This window comes from Pieris rapae, chromosome 10 (genome assembly GCF_905147795.1).
Source record: "Pieris rapae chromosome 10, ilPieRapa1.1, whole genome shotgun sequence".
NCBI classification, from domain to species: domain Eukaryota; kingdom Metazoa; phylum Arthropoda; class Insecta; order Lepidoptera; family Pieridae; genus Pieris; species Pieris rapae.
Window position 1 is genome coordinate 9944385 of NC_059518.1, and position 19101 is coordinate 9963485.

At 31.7% G+C, this 19101-nt stretch overlaps 1 non-coding gene across 1 annotated transcript; it reads left to right on the top strand.

Annotated features, from left to right (window-relative positions):
* Positions 1–5700: 5700 nt before the first annotated feature.
* On the top strand, positions 5701–5812 carry LOC123689530. The gene has a single exon (XR_006750481.1). It is a non-coding gene; the product is annotated as a U5 spliceosomal RNA (small nuclear RNA).
* The last annotated feature ends 13289 nt before the right edge of the window (positions 5813–19101 follow it).

Here is a 19101-nt window from a genome sequence, read left to right on the forward strand (position 1 = left end):
TTTACTGTCACAGAGGTCGACATAACAACTTCAGCCTGTAGGTTGGATGTTGATGTGGCTTGTGTACTACCCATTGCAACAATCTATGGTGCGCATTTTCACACCCATCAATGCTCATCGCTTCCTCCTGCACTCTGATCGTCGGTGATAACGACATAGAACGGAAGAGAAGAACAGTTACTCCTTTAAATGTCCAAGGTTTTTTTTTGTTTTCATAATAAAAAGAAAAAAGATATTTGTTTCGCCTTGGTTGTACCAAAAGCTTTATTTTTAATAACGTTCCTTGTATATAAAAAGTTATATATAATCTTGTTTGTAGCTATTTTATAAACTCTATTGTTAGTTCCGTAATAAATTTCTACTGAATAAGTTCAATTAATTCAATTTATGGTTGGGCTGCGGGAAGGTAATATAAACTATTCGATATAGTAGATTATTTTAGGCTAACAGCGATGTATATAACTGTTGTATCTAATTTTTTGATTGATTCATTCTTAATAAACACTTATGTCCATGACGAACTAGGTAAACATATAAAGGATGTGAATGGCCGGTTTGGAAAAGCCTTTTTCAGACGTAAATTATCTAACATATTGTATTGTCAGTATTTTTGTCAAATAAGACTTGTTTTAATTAAGGAATTTATCTTGTAAATTAAGGAGCCTTATGATGGGCAATATTATTTTCATTCGCATTACATTTACATTAAAACAGCACACACACCTTCAATTTCGGTTAAAAACACGTATAGATACCTGACGTCGGATTTCTGCACGAGATAAGAATAATTGGACTGCATTGCAGTATCGAAAACAGAAGTTGGGGGCGTATTTCGTTCGTAAATTGGTTGGTTTTGTAATTAAAAGAAAAAAAATGGTATAAAGTGAGATTGTTTTAAATATGAAATTGTTTTTAAATATAATAAGTGTTTGAATGATTATTCTAGTCTATTTTAAGACCTGGTGAAATGATTATAACAAATAAATATTGAGCAAATTTCATATGAAACATTCTATATAGTTTTTTAGAATGGGTGGCAATCGTGTTTATCGGAGGCGTAAAAAGGGTAGTCATAGCCCATGGACTCCTTACCTTTAAATATTTTGACGACCACTATATTTATCATTAAGATTCATTTTCCTTAAACATACATAACTTATATTCCTATTGTTTGAATGATGTTGCATCATGTACCATGTATGGGCTGTAATCACCCACAATACAGGGGCTCCCTAATGTGGGTGTTAGATAAAACCTATAATTTGTTATGAATAAAAAGGTCGGTAAACGCACTTGTGAGCCCTCTGGCATTGTGGGTGGGTGTCTTTGGGTGGCAGTATCACTTAACATCAGATGAGCCTCCCCAGTTTGTCCCCTATACATATATATACATAAAAATGAATCATCAATCTACCACTCTACCAGACTAACACGCCTATTTAGTCTGTCTCACTTTAGCGCATACTGGCTTCACTGGCCGCGGTTACGCTGCGTCGCCGATCGTGTAAGAAAATATGAATACGAAGTATGAGTTCAGTACCACTCTGACGCGCCTGTGCTACGTCACCGATCACGCTTGTCCGACGTGTGACGTAGTATGCGTTCAGTCCCGCTCTAACGCATATTAGTGGTAGGTTTTTATTTTCGTTACGGAATTTCTTGATTCGGTCGCCGCGCTCACGGCCCATGATAAAATCGACAATTATTATTATTGTATACTATGTTTTTCGTAATAGAAACAAGCACCATATATTATTACGACATGTTCACAATAAAGTGGGATGAAAGGGGAAACGTGGTCAAAGCAATTACTTGTGTTACGACCAATAAATGTGCTATTGTTAAGTTAATTCAAAAAGGCGTCGATTAACTGTTTTATAAAGGAAAAACTTGTCTTATAACCCGTTAATACGCAATGTGAAGTGAACTCCGGAAATCTGGTCTTGGAATACATAAAAGCTGAAACAATTGGTAAATAGTATTTTCTCAAACTGATTTTGTTCCATTTGGAGTAGAGTTCCACACGTACTCTTGGGCCGTGCACAGATAACTAAAGATACAGTGTCAATTAATGATATTTAAACTAAACACAATACACATAAAGAACCCGAGTTATGTTCATCTTAACCGAAAACATCAGTTAATTAGGACTAACAATCTGTTATAACGTTAAATTAATGCAACACTGACTATGTTTATGAAGCAATATTTTATTAAATATTCAGAAGTTTCGAGAAATCGTAAATCGTGAAGGGCAACGAAATGCTCGCCCTTAAGCGGTATCTATTACTTTAGTTTCACCAGTTTCATTTGAAGTTAGCTATATACGTCGTTTTTTCTAGAAACGCAGAATAAGGCGAAAGATAAAATTGTAGGAATTTTTTTATCTTGTTAAGCCAAAGAAGTATAACTTCTAACGCGTGTACATAAGTACACAAACGTAAATAATAAAATATATAGACAGCGTTCATACAGGCCTTCTTTACTCTCACCACCGAAGATATCTATTTTAAATAATTTTTGATCTCGAAATTTGGGTTAAAGAATTTTTATTTAGTCCAAGTAAGTTGGAGTGTATTCCGAACAGAATATTTAAATTTTGAACTGACAGCTAATCTGCATTTTTACCCCTGACGTTGAGAGTTATTTCAACTACGGCTTTTTTATTAATCTTATCAAAGAATGTCTCTTCCATCTTCATATAAAAATATTTTACAATATGTACCCGTTATAAATTGCGCAATTCATACCAATATTTTAGATATAACTTTTAAAAACCATAATCAATTTTCACTATTAAACATATTGCATATATTTGGCACTTGGTTGGTATAGACGTGTATAATGAGCGCTTTTTTTGTGTTTGTAATAATTACATTATACATGAAAATAATTAACCGTTTACAATTACGATTGAGGAATATAACTTGTGTCATATATCGATGGAAATAGATACCCCATCCTTCAAAATAAAATAGATTCGGCCCATAATTGTACCCAGTAGTTGTCCCGGAAATAATTCAATCAACGCGCCTGTTAATTGGCAAGTCATACTGCAAACTCGTATCGTGTAGCGAAATTAATTTCCTTTATAACTCAAAGTAAAACTAAATTAGATCGCAGCGCAAAATTGGTTTCAAAGTGTCGGACACAACCCTCAGGTAACTAAAAAAACTATTCCTAAGCCCCAAAAACAAGGTGGCAAGGGATCTAGTCGCTTTGACAAAGTTAACACGCCCAATGCGATGTTTTGTGCATAGTAAAATACTGCCGAAATTTCTTTTTTTAAATTAGCATAGATGACAGGAAAAAGTTGAAAGTTTCTCGGCTCATGACAGATTTCGGACTTTTATATTACAAGCCAATTTTAGCGATTAATAAATTGACTTTTTAATTGGCAGTTTAGAACTTCAGAAAAACTTCGATTGAAATGCAAGATTTGATTAGTTTATTAATTTATCTGGTATATTTTTAAGTAGTAGTTTTAAATTCTTAGTATTATTTGTTGCTTTTAAATGTCAAATTTCAGTTTTTTATCTATGTAATCTGTTTTGGCTTTCTGTATTGTCTTAGTATTTTGTATTATAATATGTATAAGTATAAGCTGTTAGATTATTTATAATTAAACAAATATTTGTTTGGCTGTGAAATTAACTAAAATAAAAATAAACCATATATCACCATGTACCACCATCTTAGCGAACAAACGATTTTATTTCATTTCATTTCATTCGGATTTTATGATTCGAGATTTACTTTAAGGGTTAGTTAATAACTACTACAATTATTTAATCATACAACATCACATATAGTAAAGCAAAATAAATATATTAAAAATTCTAACATAATATGCAACAATCATGTTTACACAGGGTTGTCCTTGGGACTATTATCTGAAAATACCATTGGTTTAACTCCGCTGCGAGCCAATAGTCTTTTCTCTTTATGTGCGCATTTAACAGTAACGTACAATGGAGGACAACATTGTATAGAAACTGTCTATCTGTGCGAAGTTAATGATGAAACTCATCTGAGGACTGGTTTCTTTGACAATTGGATTCCATAAATATTTGTTTGAAATAGTCACTCTAAAAAGCTTTTGACACACATAATTGAAACTTGAATATTATAATACTGTAACATTGTTTATGTACATGTTTTAGAATTATGCCTAACAGTAAAATTAACACATAACTGCTCCAGTCGAGCGTGCAACGCGTGACACAGTTCGTTAGGCAAACGACACAGCCTTTGATTTTCACAAACAATTTCAAATTGCCTGCACCTTGTATTTACATTGTAACAATATTTATTTGAAGAATTACTGGATGAAAATGCTTATATGTCGTAGAGTCAAAGCCTTATTTTTTTTATTTATTGCGAAAGATTCACAGCTTATTACTAACTTACTTGCTAAATATTCTATTTACGCCATTAATAAATCTTTACATATAGTAGGTACTTATTCTATGTAGTAGCCTAGTAAGTATTTATTCCATCTATTAACTATTCCATTAAAAGTTAAAAAAATTAAAAAAAGCTGTTCCCTCTGTAATAATTGGTGTTAACTTTAGGTGTGTACAATAGGTGCATCATTTTTAGCGTCCTTTTATACTCACGGAGACACACCTTACTTAGTAGCTCAGGACAGTAAATTTTACCTGTAGCCAATGTTTTTAAATATGTAATATCTGCTATCTCACGCCTAACAGAGAGGAATAATGTGAAAATGGTTACATCGTGTTAAGTATTCAGCCAGGAAAGTCTTAGCTTTATATTGGAGATGTCTGATAATTTTTTTTGTATAAGTTCTGTACGAAATATTGTGGGTTCCATACTTGCGCAGCGTACTCTATGTTATATCTAACATAGGTAAATAAAACAGCCTGCGATCGATTTTTGATATACGATTTGATCCAAAGATGATTTTTTAAGAAATCATGTTGTTCCGAACTTAGATGCGGTTTAACGTAGACTTGTTAATTTACTATTTTTTTAAATACTTCGGCAATAAGACACAGTTTGGTTATTGGGCGATAGTTATCAATATTTGCAAAGTACTGGTTTAATAAAAGCTGCTTTTCATAAATTAAGAACTAAACCTTTATGTAAAGAGCGTTTAAAGCTCCGATAATACTTTTAAACCATTGCAGCCGTAAAATCTAAATTACATGTAATTTGAATTATACAGTAAATAACTTTGCCATCTGATATCAAAAATGATTTCAGGACTCATTGCCTATATATTAACCCCAGGCGCTAATTTTCTGTGGAACCCAAACACTCATGAAACAAGTAATAATAAAACGAAACTGTTAATATATACGTATATATTTTAGCAATTTATTAAATAAAATTCTATTAATAGTTTTTATGCTGAAGCGGAAAGTTCTTCTTGTTTAACAAAACAGGCATATAGCCTCAAAACTTTGCGATTAAAAAGAGTCTCTTCTTACCAGTTCTTTTCGTTCGTTTTGTCTACTACGACCAATATAACTGGATATTAGATTATTTAAATGTATATAATATTTAATTTAAAACCAAGAAAACATTTAATAATACGATTTTGATATAATAGTCAATCATTGCTTGAATGCACGGTAGTGTCCACTTTGATAACAGATGGCGCTTTAGTATCTTAAAACGCGCTATCAGTGTGTCGGATCAGGAGTATATATGATTTACCAAACTACTGTATTGTTACTCTGGTTTCCCTTCATAACGTATAAATCTTTCGCCTTTTACTAAAGATTTCCGTGGAGGGGAACACTCAAATGAGTCTAACTCAATTTTTGATACCCTGTTAAAGGGTTTATAAATTATTATTATTATTATTATTACTTGATATTACTATCAAATAGTTTATACTTTATTAGTAAATAACAAATAATAAGGGATCACGAGGTCATGGACCATGAGTCTTGACTCATGATAAATTAATACTAATTTAGGACTGCTGAGTTTAGTTTAATATATTGCAAATTATAAATATTCTTTATTGAGAATTGATTTGATTGTATGTGAGATATTTATATGATTCTAATCTCAATTCATTACAGAATTAACTATTAACAATTTTCTTAACCTACAAAATGATTATTAAAAAGAAAATCAAAATAAATTTAAAAAGGTTTGTCCCCGTGGCAGTGTACCTTTAACGCTGGCTTTTCTGTTTATTTATATAATATTTTGGTAAAAATTAAATCTTATAAATAAAGTTTATTTAATCTATTGCTCTTCGTTACTTGTACTTGTTCTATTTGATGTGAATATAAACTATTTTTTATTTTCTGTTTAGTTAAATAATAAAGATTAATTATTTAAAAACCATTAAAGGTGAACGAGAGCGATGGGAGTTGACAGTAGAGCGGTTAGACAAGGAATTTGACAATTTACCAGGGGACTGTCTCATCGCGACAGGCTTCGTGGTCACCTGGGGGACCCTTTAACCGAGTACAGGGCGGCGGTGTATAGGTTTAATGAGGTATTATTATGCCCGGATATTTTTTTAAATAATTAATTGTAAACAAACTTTTAAAATCCAGTCAGTCATTTTCTATTTAAAATATTAGTAAGTAGTGTTAAATTTTTATTACTTAATTACGTTAAAAAATATTTTTTGCTTCGAAATACGAAAGGCGTCCCAGGATACGCTTACAGATCAAACTCTAGGTTGTTTTTTGTTTCAAATTTTGAATTACTTCTTTGAAGCGTATGCATTTTAAGATGATTACACATCAAAACGTCACCACAAATGCGCTTATATATAGTGCATAAATTCGTGTATAAAAGAAACTATTTGACAGACTAGACGACGTAATACAGTTGAAATTTTATAATTTTTAATCTGTTTTATAAAAAAACTTATAAACATATCTTAATCATTGGTGAATTTCAGATTATTTTTAGTTAATTTAGCTTAATATTACGTAAGTTGAGGCCTATTTAGATAAGCAATTAGTTGGGTTAGAGGCAGGGTGAAATGAAAGCAGGTACGGGTGACCTTTATTAATGGACAAATACGGAGTGGGATACGGTATTACTGCTCCGAACAGACATGACAGGGTCGGACTAAAATAGGTCATATAACTTATATGACCTATTTTCAAGCGATAAAATCACCTCTGTACACCAATGCACTTTCTTTCTATATGTGCAACGAACACTCCATCATACGCTGAAGGAAAAGATTATGAGGGATTTGGCATGCCTGGCTTGCTGGTACAGATGGCGTCAATTACTTGCCTCTTACGAAAATTTAACATAAACAGAAAGCTGAGGATTCAGAGGTTGTTGCGTGACTGCTTGCTCTGATATTGTATACCTCGGAGCAAAGCGCTTCTGACATTAATTAAATGAACCACAGGTATTAACGGTTTTAATCTGATTTGCTGTTGTTATTTTATGAGGTCTGTGACATATAATGACAATGACAGCTGACAGTAGCGCGGTTGCTCCGACATATAGATTAAAAATGCTCTTTTAACATAGCTTGTGAAGACTTTGATTTTATTAAATTTTAACGAAATGTAATTTTAATGAAAATGGCAGCTAATACCAGCGCTATTACTCCGATATATATAATATATGAAGAAGAGAAGAAGCTTTCGTTGCTATGGGAATTTCAATAAAATAATAACAAGTACGTCTCTGGTGTTTCGTGTCGTACGTCTATTAGCCAAGTATTGTACGATGTACTATGAGATACGGGTCAGATAGTCCCAACAGAAGTTCAAGATTACTATTTCAATATTTAAGTGCACATAAATGAGGTTTTAACAAGACGGTAATTGAAGAGTGAATAGTCCAAATAAGTAACCAAAATAGCTGTCCTTCGAGTACTAAATTAGATTTTTTTATTCATATTATTTACTCTACTCCTCTGCCATCGTGTCCAGGGACTTTTTGTAGCTCACAAATTAAAAACTAATCTTAGATATTAATATAGATTTCATTATTTCTAATACACTATTTCACGAATGGCGTGACGCGTCTACGCGTCAACTAATCTTAGACGGCTGGACCGATTTGCATGATTTTTTTTCTATGCGTTTGGGTGGAGTCCAGGATGGTTTAGATTCACAAATCAGCCCGGCAGATGGCGCTGCAGTACTTTTATATTTTGTTTAATGTTCCTAATCTCTTGAAATATCATGCAGGAAAACATCTGTCAGCTCCGCTAGGATACATTTATTTTTACTATTATTATGAAATGAGATTTTGTAAAATCACTCAGAAAGTTCAAAATATTCGTTTCGCTCGAACTGAACAATAGAACCTTCAAAATCTTCTAAGAAAAATGAAAAAAAACCTCAAAAGATGCCGATAATTGTGCCCCGGTGGCGAAGGCTAGAATTACATATAAAATAAAATAATATTCATGAATGTAAGCATTTTCTTTTATTTCCTAAACCAATTTCAGGTTTTACTAACAAAGGGGTTCAGATCAAAGCACCCGAAAAGTCTTTTGAAGTATATCCTTCATAAAGTTAAGGTTTCCACAGTAAGGCGAAAAAATCTGTCGGTTTCTTAAGCTATAAGGGTGCTTACATATGACGGCAACGGTTTTGATCTTGTCCCATTATATTTCACTGGCTTTATGCCTGCAGACCGTTCGCATGGATAGTATTAACGAAAATCATGTTATTACGTAGTTTAAAAAAGAGTGGCGGAGAGTTTATCGCCAGTTCTTCTTCCGTTCTACGATTTGAAAACTGGCAGTAAATGTAAAATTAGAAGCATTTAATATATATTTCTTTTTTTCATCAATCATTTATACATGTTACCTACATGTATAAATGATTTTTGATTGAATTTAAACGAAGACTACGTATGTCTGTACAATATCGATATACTCAAAATCTGCTGATTTGTAAGGAAGGTTAACGTAAAATGCATAACGGTTTTATGTTAATTGTCTGAAATACAACAATTAATTAATACCTTGCTAGTAGAAGCTAGTATATATAATATATATACTTCAAAGTTATCAAGCTTAGGAACTAGTTATATTAAAGGAAATATAATATAGAATATTTTTGAAATTACTTGTATGAAATGAAAAATGTTTTGGTGTTGGATATTATATAGGCTTTATCGCGTTACGATACAATTAATGCAGGAGATTCCGCAGGAAACAAACTACATAGTTATACATATAAGCTTTTCACTATATTAAATTTTAAATTTGTTTGTTATTTATAAAATCCTATAATATTTCATAAATTACATACCTTACCTAAAGAACAATATATGTTACCAGAAGAATATCTTAAAAAGACAATGTATGCGAGACATAAAAATATACAAAAATAAATCAGTGGTGCTATCACCTTTTTAGGTCTACTCCTCAGTTTTGTGTATCATGATAATAATTCAAGTCAAGCAAGAAAGATCAGCCTGCTGTGCCTGACACACACCGATGACTTTTTGGGTCTAAGGCAAGCCGGTTGCCTCACAATGTTTTCCTTCACCGTTCGAGCGAATGTTAAATTCGCATATAGACAAAGTCCGTTGATGCTCAGCCGAACACCGAACCTACGACCCATGAGAGTCGCACTCTCAAGCTATTTGGCCATCAAAATTAAATCAAATCAAAAATCATTTATTCATATAGGTAACATAATGTACACTTATGAACGTCAAAAAAAAGAAATATACATTAAATTGATTCTAATTTTACATTAACTGCCAGTTCTCAAATCAAGGGAAGAGAAGAACTTACAATAAACTCTCCGCCACTCTTTTTAATCGCCAAGTTTTTTTACACAATGTTTGTAAGGAGCTGCAACCATTACACCATGTTCCATATGTCATATTGAGTAATAAAGAATAATAAAATAAATTAAAAACAGAGATTTGTCCTTTATCAGCAGGAGGCATGGTGAAATAGGAGCACGCACTTACATACTCGTGAGAACAACACGCAAATACACGCATCACTTATTTCATACATAATATATTGAACTTGTAGCAAAAATACGTCTTAAAAAATGTTATATACTATTGTTTACATATATGTTCTAATATAATGTTATATATACACAAAAACTTTTAAATATTACTTTGTTGGCATCAATATTACTTCTTTATATTTGGCACATTTACTAATACTGTTTTTCTATTCTTGCGTATTTAATCTAATAAATACTGTAATTGAATTCTCTCTATACATAAAAATAGGCTAATGGTTAGAACTCTAATAAAGAAGCCATTTTCCCCCTTTATGTTGGGCATTCCGAATCATTAATCCTTCCGTGAGAAGACTGTCCGTGAAAACATGTGGGACGAGACAGTTTTTCCATTTCCACAACGTTTATCCCGAAATAAGGGTATGACTGACATAATAGGCTTATTAAGTATTAATTCCTTTATTTGCCAAATAGATTAAGTAATGCAAATAGCGTATAATCTGGAGGTTTGGATTTTGTTACCACTGTTTCAATATATATCTATATGCAATGCTCATAATGGGACAATGGTAAATAATGAAGTAACGTAAATATATGTTTTATTCCAATGTACGAAAGTTGATTTTGCAAAATCGCTTCCTTCACAATATTTTAACAATGCGGGACCGTGTTACTATAATTTTTAATATTTCTATCATTACACACTTGACGTAAAATATTCGTCTCTCTTTTTTTCTTATGCCAGTGAGTCAGAAGTTAAAGAGTAATAATTTTTCTAGATGCATACTAAAATTGTTTACAAGCGAATAAAAAATAAGGTAAGAAGCCTCATGCTTCAATCTTCTTATCTTATTTATTCAATCTAGACTCTAGAGTATGTCTTGAAACATATAATACTTATAATTTAAAATTGCAAGCTACTTAGTATTTAGTTTGTAGTAATAAAATGTCTTAAATGATCCAACATTGTATTTATGGAATTGTTTTACCTCACCACGATTGACGTCCCATGCTACTTAAAATACTATATGAAGTACCTAAAGATAACACAAAACTTAACGTTATATTTTACGTATAACGAAACGTTTTTCATAAAGAATGGTTTATGTCTCAAGTTTATGCCTGAAATAAACGTGAATTTTCAAGAGATTTCGTATTGTAGTGCACAGTTATTGCGAGATGGTTTCAACAAAATATGAATTCTCATAATTCACCTGACAGTATGCTTTTGTGAACTTTGATCTTAAACATTTAATATATAGAAAGATATTATTAGAATCTGACGTGATGTTTGGGTTACATTTGTATATCTAAAATTTATAAACGTGAAATCTCTTAACGAAGCATAGGGCAGCTCTTTTATTATAGGTAATTTGAAATCGATATTATGAGAATATGAACAAAATTTTCTGGAGCGTAGGCTTTGCCATCGCCAAGTTAAGGAGTAAATACAATACCAAATGTGTTCTTAATAAAGACGGCAAGTAGTGTTATTGAACAAAATTTATATTAATTATTATTTTTAGGAAATAAGGCTAGATTATGAAATCCAAGTATGTCTGTCATAAGTGATAAAAATATAGCTTCAACACCAATAGAAATGTGACAAAATTATAGGCCTCTAAGACGCTCGAGTAAATCCCCATTAATCATCGCGGCCACACTCAGGAAAAAACAAAAAGAAACTAAATGCTAAACAAAACGCAAACGAAGCTCTGCACTGATATTAAAACCTATGTTGAAACATGAAGCAACTATATACTGTTTCTGCTGTCTGATACACTTAATACACATCGCCAAAAAGTCGCTCAAACATGTAGTTCACTTTCATTTGGACCATCGTTTTGCAAATGTCATTTAATAGACATTTACATATGGAAAAGGGTATTCCAGTAAAAATGCAAAATGGCGGATATTCTGACATTCACAGTTCTGCCTTCAACGTTTTTGACTTCTGTAAACATTTACTATTTCCTCTCGTCTATCAAAATTTACGAGTTTTATAATTTATTTACAAGACTATGGTACGGAAATATTATGGTGGTACAATCAAAACTTAGAATAGTCTGATGCGTATAATTAGTGCAAACTTAACTTACAGATTTAAAGGTAGTATTTTACATAGTTTTATATAACATTACATTATAAATCATATCATTATAGTCTAATGTTATATTTTATCATCACTTCACAACCCATGAATAGAAACGATACGGTATTGTTTTATGTATAAAGGTAAAAATGTGTTTCTTATTAATTATCTTAATTTAGTTATATATAAATCTTTGGTAAACTTTAATCATAAAATATATAAAGGCTAAGTGAGCAGTCTACCATTTTATGCCAACCGATTACTAATTTTCTTTATTAAAATCTAAATTGAAGGAAAATTTCAAGGGCGTGATACGAAATACGAGAGTAAAGATTACAAGTTAGGGTAAGGCTAAATGACACTGAAGAGGAGAAATAATTTATCTATAATAATGTGTCCTTTAATTTGTGTGTGTGTGTGTAATTGTTAGAATTGATCACTATCAATTAAATTAATAAAAATAAAATGTAGTTGAATATATTTACAAATATACATACATCCGTTTTATATTGAAATTACATATGTATAATTCCATGCGATAAGGGTTTTGATATGTTATTTTTAAAAACCATATCCAATATCACATTAAATTCCATAAAATTGAAGTTGTATTTTTAATAATACATAAACTAAACTGATCATAATGGATTCGCCATTTATAAAAGTCTACGGACCGAAAGGGATATCACGATTTCTCAGAAACAAATTCAAAGGTTATGATAGTAAAACATATATTTTTGCGTCAACTGTGCTCCTATTAGTTTTCTCCTAAGGTTTAAAGGCAGTTCATAAACTCGCGAATAAACTCCCTTATTTTGATTTACGATAACCGTGAACAGCCTTACAAAGCTTAGGTCCTCGATGCTTACCACCACTTCAAGCAAGAGTGCTTCTTTTCAACCCCGGCCTATTTTGTTGATTAAACCAATAAAATTGAAACTGTATTCCCATTGTATAAAGTCTATTTTCAACTGACATACGACGTTTGCCAAGGCTAAGTTTATAGAAGTGAAAAATGGGTGAGTCAGCAATTTAATTAGTGCTAGCTGGCTGTGGAAGATCTGCTTGAGTGCGCAAAGAATTAACGTCTATTAATGGAAGGGAGAAATAAGACACAAAATGTGTAGAAATTAAGTTACTTCTGTCTTATTCTATGAGAAGATGAAGTATGAAGTTATAGATATGGTTACATGTATCTCTGAATGAATCGTAGATTGTGGCACTTAACGTAACATTTCAACCAGTTACTATCGTAAGCAAAATATTTAAATCCTCTTCAAGATAGGTTTTATAAAACATAAATAAATAAATCAATGGCGCTACAACCTCTTTAGGTCTTGGCCTCAGATTTCTGAATCTGTTTCATGATCATTTTTTAAATCTAATTGGCAAGTAGGTGATCAGCCTTCAGTTTACTCATTATGGCCATCTTTAAATTTAAATTATAGAACAAAGATTGATCTATACAAAGCTAGTTTTTGAACACACCGCAATTGCGCAATAACGCGAACATTATCTGGATAATAGCTTACATTAAATGTGCTTAAACTAACATACCTATGCCCAGTTAAAATGATATTACGCCATTGAAAGGGTCAACCAGTTCTCAAGATAACCCTTTTACATTCCTTTTGACAAATGGAATTTTAATGTGAGGGTAGATGAATATCATAGAAATGTCACGAGGCGGGTAGAATGCAAATCCGGGATTTTATGTAACTGGCTGTACGAGGGCTTAAAATGACAAGGTTTTTATGTTGCGTCGGAGGGTTATTTGCCATAAAGGCAGAAACATTTATCACTGTCGTTACTATTGTATCTTACTTTCTTCTGCTATATATAGCATACACTTATTGCAGTTATTTAGTCTTCCCTGGGAGATACACGCTCCAATTGTTTAAAGAAAATTATACCCTCAAAGGGCGGCAACGCATCCACTAAATTGGATATTTATGGCCTGCGATGACTGCCCCTTTTTGTCGTCCCGTAGACTTAATTGCCCCCGTATTTTACAAGTAGTAACTATCAAGTTGCTAACAAGAAATGTAACTAATATATTAGACTAATAAAAATTCTAGTCTGAACCTAGGTTAATTTCTAACCTAGTTTCTTCAGCAACAAAGTCAGACAAGTACCTTTTATGCTTTCAATAGGTTGCAGAATTATGGTAGTTGAACATCAAATTCCTTATGCGACTTGCAAGCAATTTTACAAATACAACTTCAAAAGATTGGTTAACAAAAATTTATCATGTGATATATATATAGCTATATAGATTCTACCTGAGGAAATTCATGTTTTCTGAAGTTTTTTGATATTAAAATTGCTAAGGTTTCGTCCGTCAATTGGAGGTTTAGGTCCGTACAAACCTGTCTCCGTAGACGCGAGCGTAATGTTTTCCTAATCTTCGTCGACGGACGTTCATAAATTTTAATTTACAACTCGCTGTCTTTTGCTGTCAATTATATTAAATGAATCGCTTTGCTTCTATTATTATATTTATATAGATATACGATACGATATTTTATTTATACGGCGATACTTGGTCGGTTTCCTATCGACGTATTCTAAATACAATCAATTGTTAATTGCAAACAAAGGAAAATATACTGAAATACGTTTAAGTTTGTTAGTTTATTGTTTGGTTTTATGTATTTTTTAAATACTTTTTGTTTTGTTTAATATTTGTGTGATCTCTTCGTGTCATATTTGCCTATAAGTAACAAAAAAATGTATTTTGTGGTTTTTTCACCAATGTATCCGATGTGCTTAGCGATGGCAAGCTTTTATCAGTAAAATAAGCTTTTTCATTTACCTGGGTTAGGCAATACATAAAAAATAACTTTAGAAAGGCGTAAACACGTAAAACCCTCAATTAAATAGATATCCAGTGTTTTTTTCCTGTATTTTCAAAACTATAATTTAAAATATCTTATATACATTTTCTATGTGTAAAATGGAAAGCCACAAAGTTATATACGTATGTTATGTATTTATCAAAACAAATTTCTAAAGTTGTATGGAGCGTAAGTATTTACATATTCAGCAGTCATCGCCCACACACCAGAAACTTCGAAAGTAATTCAAAATTCGTATTATACACAAATAAACAAAACATTTCTCTAAGCGAGATACTTTATTTGAGTGTAAATGTAAATTTTAAGGGAGATTATTTATTAAATTATTTTAATTTTGACTAGGTTTTAGAGTCTCGCGTTTTTTTATTGGTATTAATTGTACGCAACTAAAACTAATACAGTATTGCTACTGCCATTGTATCCGCCCATGGGAGTAAGCACTTATCACATTGTATTTGACATGATTTCTTCTGATTATATGTATTTCTAAATTATCTTTGAGGACTTTAATCAAAGGTTTACCTGATGCTTTGAATGCTTCAATAAGAGATAATTTTCCGCTCATAGTTTTCCATATCGTACGTTAGTAAGCTTATTATTTGGTTAAAAGTTTATATAACATTATTTATTATACATAGAAAAAACGATTGTTGTTTTATGGACATAATGAGTGATTTTAAATTCTTTAAGCGTTATTTTACAGAAAGTTAATAGTTAAAATACTAATTATCACATACAGCAATATGTCTTGTTTTGTATTATAAATTCAGTTTTCATAGGTACCATTTGCAGGTAATAATGTGAATAATTTAATTAAAAAACCCGTTGTCATTAACAATGGCTAGTATGCAAACAAAACTGCGATACAATAGCAATGCTCACAATGAAAATGTACGATTTTCCACAGGTATGGCTTACAGATTCGCATTTATTTGGAATTTAGCGCATTCAGCCGATTCTTTTATTACTTTTTTAATATAACACCTATATATGGACTTATACCATCAGTGGTGCTAAAACACTAGGCCAAATATTTGTGGATCTGTTTCGTGATTACTTATTTTTTCTTCTTTGGTTCAAATAAGACCTCACAATGCTTGCCTTCATCGTTACAAAATTAAAGACGTACATAAAAGTCCATTGGAGCATAGGTTCAAACGATCTCTGGGATGAGAATCGCATGCTTAAACAACTACCCCAACAAAGCTTTATTTATATAATAATTCATACAATCATTGGAATTATTATTGATTAACAAATATTATAAATAAACTATGTATATTTACTCACTCAGGCTTTTTTAGACATATAAGCGTGGTGATATCCTCAATTGTCGGAGTAAGCACCGAGAGTATAGCCAGACGAATGCACGCTGTTTGACATTGCATCATTCGTGACATACCAATTGATATTTCATTATTTCGCTTATATTCTATGAGATACGCGAGTAATAAGTATATAGTAAAACTAAAATCCTCTATTATTTAAAGCAACCCGATGACCCACGAACCTTACATCTATGCTAATAGCTTTAAGAACCAATATTTTTTACACTCAATAGTACATATTCGTTTCAGATAGTAATCATCAGGTGAATATAAGCGCAAGCAGAAAATGAAACGGTGACATCAATCGCGATTGGACAAACGGACATAATGAATATATGCGTGTTGGACAAGAGATTCTATTGAGCAAACACAATCAAAATAACGCCTTTCGTTTTTTCTCATGCCCTGGTTCGAGATGAAACAATCGTATTTATTTAGATAAACAGTTTGTGGAACCAGCTGCTCGTTGAAGTATTTCCGAACCAATTCAACTTAGGGTCTTTCAGGAAAAGTGCGTAGCGGTTCTTAAAAGGCCGGCATCGCACTTGCAGAAAGAGCTGCGGTATTACTTAACATCGGGTGAGGGATTCTCCTCTCACCCGAAAACTAAACTTAAAAAACACTATAAACTAGTTTTTAGGTGGTCTATAAATTTATTATTAATAAGAACGTCCAAATGCACCAATGACGTATTGTTATGAGTGTTTAGGACCCCTATCTGATACACTCAATTATTAATTAAACATACATCTTGGTACAGTACAGGAAGGAACCGTTTGAAATACTATATAAAATACTTAATTAAAAGGAGGACACTGTATCAAACGCAATAGTTATAGAAATATTTTCATTTTTGTTAACTAAAAGAGAACCCTCTAACAGCAGTAAGACCGCCCATTTTCCTGTGTTTCCTTTTATTATTATCCGTTTTATAACATTGTTTATGATGTGCTTACTATTACTCCGTTATATTTGGCATATGAATTGAATTTTATCTCTGATTAGATTTAACCATCTAACAGAATATATAAATCAAAATAAAATGAAATGGAATCGATACGATGCGATTTAATGTCTTACTCAACGCGTGGTCACGGTGACCATGCACGAACGTACGAATCGTCGGAAAAATTTAAAATTATGTTTAATAATTATAAGTTTACAATAATACATAGCTTCAATCCAGTAAAAAAGTGTTTTCTTTAAATGTGGTAAAGCTATGTTAAGAAAGGCAATACTAGTTTATTATAAGTTAAGAAATTTATTTTTGGAATTACAAAGTGAAAGTAAAATTATGATTAAAATAGCCAGGTTATAGATGTAACTTTAGATTTCTTCATTGACAGTCAACGCATATACAAATAACGAAACTGGCTATTAGATATAACACAGCTTATTATAATTGAATTTTGATTGAAACCATATCTTGAACACGGATAGCGTTTGTGCCTACAGCAGCTTAATCTAGTCCAACTCAGTGGAAGACACTACAATCTACAAGACGTTGCTACGTGGGAGCTTTCTCGTAGTGATCTGATCTACATCGTAGACATCAAACAGTTACACTGAGGTTATTAATGGTAATTTATTCCATTTTTACCTACTTTACGACAGCTATATAAAAAGTTGTTTCTTTTTAGGAGTGCTTTGTTATTTTTAGAGATATCAGTTCAAGTACCTTTTATAGAATCAGTAAAGTTGTTTTTGTGACTTTATCGATTATTCGAACATTTACAGCAAGATTTTAGGGATTGCTTCACTATTTAAAAAGAATGTAAGTATATTTTATTTTTATATCTAAAAACGAAAACTATTTGTCTAAGAATCGAGACGAGATTTGGTAGTTCATGTAGCCACTACGCTAAAGGTTTTAACTGATTAATGTTCATCAGATTTATCTAAAACAGCTATGGCATGTTTCGTCCGAATGTGAATTTAAATTTAAAAAGTAATTAAGTTGAACCCTTTTCTAAACGCGTTAGACAACGGCTTATCCAAAATCTCGTATCAAAACGTCCCATCGAGATCACTTAAGCTTTACTTATCGTAAGTTAGCTATGAGTTTTATGGTGCCGCTTTAATATGTAGACCTTTGGCGACTGTAACCTTTGATTAAATTGGAATTCGATCAAAGTTTGAAGTAAATATCAATTAAATTACACGACCAAGAATTTGTTGATTTTGTAGGATTCAAATCACATTAACTATCATTACCGGCAATTAAGGAATTTGAAAAATATTTCAATCATCCTACACAGCTGTTATTTCTTTTGCCCTGTACTAGACTTTAAAATTAATTATTAAATAAGTGTCTAAGACACATCAGACAGTATCGGGTGTTAGGCGATTGTATTTATGATTGGGATTTCCTAGTTGACGTGTTTTTAACTATACTTATAAACAAACTTAGAGCTAATTTTTTTGTGTTGTTTCTTAGACAAAAATGGGACACAGATTTAACAAATTAATACTGCAAATTAATAATACACAGATTTAATACTGTTTTAACAAATTATGTATTTTTGAAGAAAACCCTTTTTACCGGCTTGAAGCGATGTATTATTAAACTTATTTAGCATATCGTAATATTAAATTTTTCCGACATTTCGTCTGCTTTACAGCGTGCGTGGATCACGTTATAAATATATTTCAACTAGACGTGCTAGAACGGCATTTTTATAGAACAGAAATAACCATGTTGGTGCAATATTTGATTTTGCAATTTATCGTTGACCGAACTTGAGTTTTTATTTTATTTTGTCGAGCTGTTTTTAACTCCCGTAAGCATTCCAACGTAGGTTGTTAACTAAATTTAGAAGGTTTCAATTTCGTTGCCATGAATGAAAAAAAATTATATATGTTTTCTTTTTAGTTTATAATTCTAACCTTCGTAGAATTCCTTGTTTAGAAAA